The 6,937-nt window shown below is 48.5% G+C and overlaps 1 protein-coding gene and 1 pseudogene across 1 annotated transcript in view; both read right to left on the minus strand.

The window, feature by feature from the left end:
* The window catches only part of LOC119274573 (LEAF RUST 10 DISEASE-RESISTANCE LOCUS RECEPTOR-LIKE PROTEIN KINASE-like 2.5), a 9,756-nt gene extending 3,122 nt beyond the window's left edge, over window positions 1-6,634 (minus strand). Inside the window, exon 1 of the mRNA XM_037555285.1 lies at window positions 5,848-6,634. The gene's annotated coding sequence lies outside the window, so the exon portion shown is untranslated. The remainder of the gene's footprint in view (window positions 1-5,847) is intronic.
* LOC119279204 lies at window positions 499-2,125 on the minus strand (annotated as a pseudogene).
* Window positions 6,635-6,937: the final 303 nt, after the last annotated feature.

Below are 6,937 nucleotides of genomic sequence, written 5' to 3' on the forward strand. Positions count from 1 at the left end.
GGGAGCGGAGGAGGGGGCAATGGCCATGTAGAGCGATTTGGTAGAGAACTGGCCCGACGACTCCAAGTGCCAACGCACACGGTCTTGGGCGCCATCCACCAGCGGCTCATGCAGAGCGACGCAATCAAGCAGCTCACGCCAGGCGGCGGATTCCGCAGGCCCAAATGGCCGACGGAAAGCGAGGCGCCTTAAGTCAATAAGGGCTCTATCAACAGAAATCATGGGGTCGACAGAGATAGAGAAGAGGATGGGGAAGCGAGCCGCAAAGGGGGAGTCGCCGGCCCATCGGTCAAACCAGAAGAGCGTCGAGAGGCCGGACCCTACCGAGATAGAGGTACCAATGCGGAGCACGGGGAGGAGCTGGACGAGGGAGGGAAGATTTAATCAAACCACTAATTTATGAAATCAACGGCTTCACTCTCATGTGAAAAGAGGGGGTAAGAGGGAGTTTGTTAAAACTGCTCCGCTTGCTACAAATCACTATGATATGAGTAACGACTATGATACGTGTGAAGCTACAGATGATCTTCGACACGTCATGGCGCAGTGCCACTCGAATATATCGTAGTCGGTGTTAATACGGCAATGTACGCCGCTCTCCTCGCGGGACGCACAATCGCCGACCGTGTAATTAAGAAGAAACCCGCCCTTCATCAGCGGTCGGTAGTCTGCCCCGACCGCTCCCGGGTACCCCAGCACTGGCATCATCGACACCATGCAGTTCCTTGCCACCGGTGCCCTCGTCAGGCTCATACTCTCTGGCGGGCCACGCAAATGAGTTGAACGTGGTGGACATGTTGGTTCCATCATTCGTGCAGTTCACTATCTCCCACGTAGGCACCGGCGGCCACGACCAGAGTCGGTGCAATTGTAGAGAAAGAAGAGCTCCTGGTTGACGGCGCTGATGGCGAAGGGTGCAAGGCCAAGGTCAGAAGAGGCGTTCACTCAGATCTTGATGTCACAGGTGCCGTCGCAGAGATCGTAGTTGGCGACCCGAAAAGTTCTTTCCTTGTAGGAGATGTCCATGATCTGTTACTTCCAGAAGGACTTCTCAAGGAAGGCCATGCCGGCGTCGTCATGTGTGTCACATGTGATGCGGAAGGCCCGGTAGCCGCAGTCTGGTGGGTGTGTGCCGCCGAGCCAGAACAGGTACATCACTAACAGGCACGCCGCTGGCTTGCAGGACGACCGCAACGACGACGATGTGGTGTTTAGGGCGTGGGTGGCTAGGACTGCAGTTAGCAACAGTGTGGCAGAGCATAGCACGGCGAGGTGGCTGTGGGAACATGAAATGGATGCATCATTCGATCTTGTTACAATGGAATGGAAGATTGAAGAGATGCTAACGGTTGGGGTTTGCTCCCAAAGGCGCGGAGAGGGAGGTGAACGGTCTGACGATGATGGGAATTGAGAAGGAGATTGCTGAGAAGAAGAACACGAGGTCAGACCTTTTTAACTGAAGTGGAGATCACCACGACACTCATACTCACCAGCAAGTGGGAGTGGGAGCTCACCCGCCACCTGGATCCTCAGGGCCCGGTTGCCAGTGACTGGAGGAAGGTCGTCGGTCCCGGTTTGGGTTTGAGCGCATCTTTACTTACCTACTGCACTGAAAAACAACCAACCATTTCCTCCATTGTTTTCTTTGGTCGTATATGTATCTATCCTTGTCGTGTGGACAGTGGGCGAATAAAGGCAGTGGGATGTGGGTCATCATGCGTAGTTTATTCTTTTTCAAATGATAAATGCCACACTTGTGGCACGAAGCAATCCAATCCTAACATTTTTTATAAAAAATTGCCATACGAAAGGAAGTAAAAAATCCAAAAAAACCGAAAATTGTCATTCAAAAAGAAAGTTACCATGCTTGACAAATAAAGTTGTCATCCTAATGTCACTAAATTTGCCATAAAAACGTTTAGAGTTGCCATGTGTTTGTGATACACGGGTTGCGCTTATCCAGGTCCTATTCTTACGCAGCGTGCATGACATCATCTGCATGTGTCCACCACGAGGCAGCCTCTTCAACCAAATACGGTGGATGATTTTATGTGTACTAGAGCACACGGCGCCGCGCCACCATGGTCGAGTCGCCGGCGCTGACACGACGAGGAGGCCAACGCATGCCGCTGGCTCTCAGGATGTCGACGAAAACGAAAACGAAGCATCACAAGGAGGGAGGTCGCCGGAGTTGCTGCTCCCGCTGCTTGCGCAGTGGGCATGGTGGCTTGGGCACCACCAGTAAACAAGTCTGTGTGGCGAAGGAGCATGAGAAAATGAGAACACGCAGTCCCCTTCGTAAAGTGGCGAAGGAGCATGAGGCTAGCACGCCGCCTCCCTTCGTAAAGTTCGAAGTTATTTGCAGGGACGTTGTGAGGGCGAGGATGATTGTGGTTGATGGTTCAGCTCCTCGCTTGACGGAGGCAACGCAACAAGAGGCGTGGGCATGGAGCAGCGCTCATCAATTATCGGGACACAAAATTAATTTTAACAAAAGCAAATTGTTCGGTTTTGAGAGAGCCAAAGGGGACCAAGACGCATATAAACAACAGTTCAGTAGTTACCTAGTGATCCCGATTCACCATCGACGATTGTCAAATAAGGAGTGGAAGTGCATTAAAGATAGATTCGAAAAAGGCTAAACTGCTAGAAGGGCAAGCTTATGTCTTATGGAGGTCGACCAATGCTGATAAATTCGGTGCTGACAAGTCTGTCGATGTTCCTCCTAACTTTCTTTGAAGTACTGGTTCGGATACAAAAAAGATTAGACTTCTATCAATCTCGATTTATCCGGCAATGTGATGAGGTTAAGACGAAATACAGATTGGTTCGATGGAATTTTATTTGCAGACCCAAAGACCTATGCGGGTTAGGGATCGAGAACGTAGAAGTTAAGAATAAATGCCTCCTCTCCAAATGGTTATTTAGATTATCTACCAAGACCGAGGGTACATGGATTCAATTTCTACGGAATAAGTACCTCCAATTTAAGACCTTGGCAGGTTACCGCTAGGCCTAATGACTCTCTTTTCTCGAAAGGGTTGATGAGGACGAAAGTCTCCTTTTTTCAGAGGTTAAAATTTATCATTGGTAACGGTAAAACGACTAGATTCTCGGAAGATGTGTGGTTAGGGGAGACGCCTCTGGCTTTACAATATGCTATTCTATATAATATTGCACAATGTAAGGAAGATTATGTTGGTATAGTATTACAGTTGGTCCCCCTTAATATCCAATTCAGGGGATCTCTGATGGGGAAACGTTGGAACTAGTGGCTGCACTTGATCCGCAGGTTGGTGGAAATTCAACTCTCTGACCAATCAGACACCATACACTGGAAATTGTCTATGACTGGGAGTTTTTCAGTGAAATCTATATATTTGGATTTAATTGACTCTTGGCTAATTCCAAGATCCCTTCATATCTGAAAGATTAAAGTTTTGCTTAGATTTAAAGTCTTCATGTAGTTTGTACACAAGGGAGTGATCTTGACGAAAGATAATTTGGTTAAAGGAAGGTGGGCAGGTAGCTCCAAATGTAGTTTGTACACATTGCTTGGATTTGTATGTGGTCCTTACTCACTCATGCGGACTATGGGAAGCTTTTGGTTACTGGGTGCCACCGTCGGGAGACACTAGCATGGGTTATCTTCAACTGTTTTGGATGTCGAGCTAATAATAGGCTAGTTATATAGGCATCATAGCCTGTTGCTATCTTCGCCGGCTGTGGCATCTTTATTTTGCTTTTTGTTAAGCTCCGTTTTTTAGCAAGATTTGAACCTCAGACTTTGTTCCACATATTATTTGATAATATTATTTGATAATATGGCTGCATGCATCATTTTGATGTAAAGGCCAGGGGTTATCCTCCTTTTCCAAAAAAAAAAGTGCGTCGGCGGCGATCGATTGATTTTTTCCCATCTCCATTGATCAGGGCATTGAGTCTATCGAGCGCTCAGAAGCATCAGGAGAACACGGGAAAATTCCAAATATCTGAACCAATCTCAAACATTAGCCTGTAGGAAATTACGAATCTATCCTTGAACCAACTCTGAGTGAAACCATCTCAATAATTGGATCAGCTTATATACTACACACTGAATTCAGTAGTATGTTGTACCATAAAATATCTCAAAGAAAAGCGTGCAAAGTACTATCATTAAGGAGTTGCTCAAAGTATCGTTGTCGTCGACTTGCCAATTTTCCGGTGGCATCAAAGTCTTTGATTAGGATATATTTTTGTGTGGTGCACGTATTGGAAAGACCATGCCATTTTCCCACTAGCAATGACCCATACGGTGGCATGTGACTGACAACAAAAGGAGACGCGATGTGATGTTACTGCTCACTGTTTGACCGAGTGCATAGAACCGGTATGATTGATTAACCATGTATGATAACTATCGTATTTCTTATTATCAGATGCATTTGCTTGTTTCCCTCCAAAAAAAAAAGATGCATTTGCTTGTTCTGGAGCTACTAAGTACTCCATTGGTTTACATAAATTTTGTGAATTCTAAGAGTAAATAGCATAAAACTACTACTTTATAGGTTAGGGTTCCAAAAAACTACCGGTTTTCAATTTTTCGCTGATAAGTACCAAGTCGGGGGTTGGCTGTTTCAAAAAACTCTAATCATGGAGTGCTTTAAAATTGATCGTGATTATGACAGTTGGGACCCGCACATAAGAGAACCGTTTGTTTGACCGTTTGATTGACTATTACCTTACATGTAGGGCCCATATGTCAGTATCTATGTAAGTTTTTTTAAAGCAATCTGTAACTTTTTAAAAAAAGCAATCGGGTCCGTAATATTTTCTGGAAAAAGCAATCGGGTCCCTGATGTTTTCTGGAAAAATCAATCAGGAACGGCGTGGCACGCCGGCGGCCAGATCGCCAGCCAAGGGAAAGGCGGCGGCTCGGCCGCCACGTTCCTTGTGGAGCAGCTCGCTGGTGAACGGGCTAGGTGGAGGAGCTCCTGGCCATGGCGCGCGGCTGCTGGCGGCCCGAGCCCCTTGCCATGGCGCGCCTCGCGGCGGCCCTTGCTCTTGAGCATGCTCCTGGCCATGGCGCGCGGCTGCTGGCGGCCCGAGCCCCTGGCCATGTGCGGCTCGCGGCGGCCCCTGCTCCTTGGTGCGCTCCTGGCCATGGCGCGCGGCTAGCGACGGCCTGAGCCCCTGGCCATGGCACGACCCGTGCTCCTGCGCTGCGGCTGCTCCTTCTCACGGCGTTCGTTCCCGCGGTCGAGCTTGTCTTGGCGCGGGACGGATGGTGGAGGTGGTCGTCGGTGGCTGGTGGTTGCCGGGAGAGGGAGAGGAAGAAGAAAGAGACAGGAAGAGAGAAGAGAAGATAAGAGGAAGAAGAGGCAACTTACACGTGGGTCCCACATGTAAGTTAACGGTCAAACAAAACGGTCAAACTAACAGATTGTTCAGGAGTGGACCCGACCTGTCATAAAACGGTTTAAATCGCTAGCAACGAGTATTTAGGGTTTTTTGAAACAGCCAACCCCCGACTTGGTAGTTATCAGCAAAAAATTAAAAACTGATAGTTTTTTGGAACCCTAGCCTGTAAAGTAGTAGTTTTATGCTATTTACTCGAATTCTAAAGAATAGGTGTTTTATTTATAGGATTTTTATGAATCCTATTGGTTTGTAAGAATGGATTCCTATCCCTATGTTGAATAGGAACTTCAAAGAAAAAATAATATTAGCCTGGAGCCCTATACCCAATGAAAAAGTTTCTATTCTAGAATCAGATCATGTCTAGTTGGTCTATTTTATGTTTTGAGCTAGTAGCTTGTGTTGTTATTTTGACTTAAAATTATTTCAATTAATTTGGAGGCTTACCGGCACATGTCGACCCGTGCAGCATGCCATTGGGGCAGGGCAGAGGCACAGGAACTTCGCGTTGGAGGTGTTGTATCGGCACTGGCCGCCGCTAGCAATGCAAGCGGGGCATTCCCCGACTCCGGTGCCCTCCCAGTCCAGGACGAACCCAGCCTTCAGCAGCTGGCTGTAGTCGGCGGCCGCCGCCTCCGCCCCGAGCACCGGGAGGTAGGTGTACGTGCAGTTTCCAGTGGGGATCGGCGGCAGCGTGTCCCGGTCGTAGATCCTGCCGAGGTACGCGTAGATGGGCTTATCGCAGCCGGCGGTGGCGTTCGTGTAGCCAGGACCCCGTGGCTCCGTCCCGTTGCAGTCGAAGAGGAAGCACAGGGCCACGTATGGAAATGGAAGCCTCGGGCTAGTCTTGAACGGGCTGAGAGCTAGGCTGGACGACATGTTGAAGTGAGCGAGGCACACACCATTCTCGGTCGCGGAGAATCTGCTGTGAGACACAAGGAAGGAGCTGGCACTGTAGTCGATGTTGAGGACTTGGATGGCGGAGCCACGCATGGAAATGGAAGCCTTGGTGTTGCTGTTGGTGCGCCAGAGCTCAAAGGCCGGGCGGCTGCAAGCGGGCTCCGGCGGGGAGTGGCTAGGAGCACCGAGCCAGAACGGGTACTTGATGGTGAAGTTCCCGCATGCCACCGGCTCACACTCGGCGTGCACACGGTGAAGCAAGATGAACAGTGAGACCGAGACGGAGAGGAGTGAGGGTGGATACATGCCAATATTCTGATATGGGGAGACTGATTTGGTAGCACAGAAGGATGGCTCAAGCTCAAGAAATACAGTAGTATTGAAGAAACGAAGATATGGGAGAAGATAATACAAGTGATGTTAGCCAACGACTTTGAATGGTTCTATGGACGCATTTACTTCTCCATACACGCTAGAGAGACTTAATTTTTTTTTTAAAAAAAACTAGTGAGACTTAACATCCAAATGTCTCGATCCATTATTAAGTTGGTGCAGAATGTTCCGCAGTTTTATCAGGAACGTTCCCACCATAAAATGCACTGTTATGTTTAGAGCAAGGAATTGCATTACTGGAGGC

Source organism: Triticum dicoccoides, chromosome 3B (assembly GCF_002162155.2).
Source record: "Triticum dicoccoides isolate Atlit2015 ecotype Zavitan chromosome 3B, WEW_v2.0, whole genome shotgun sequence".
NCBI lineage: Eukaryota > Viridiplantae > Streptophyta > Magnoliopsida > Poales > Poaceae > Triticum > Triticum dicoccoides.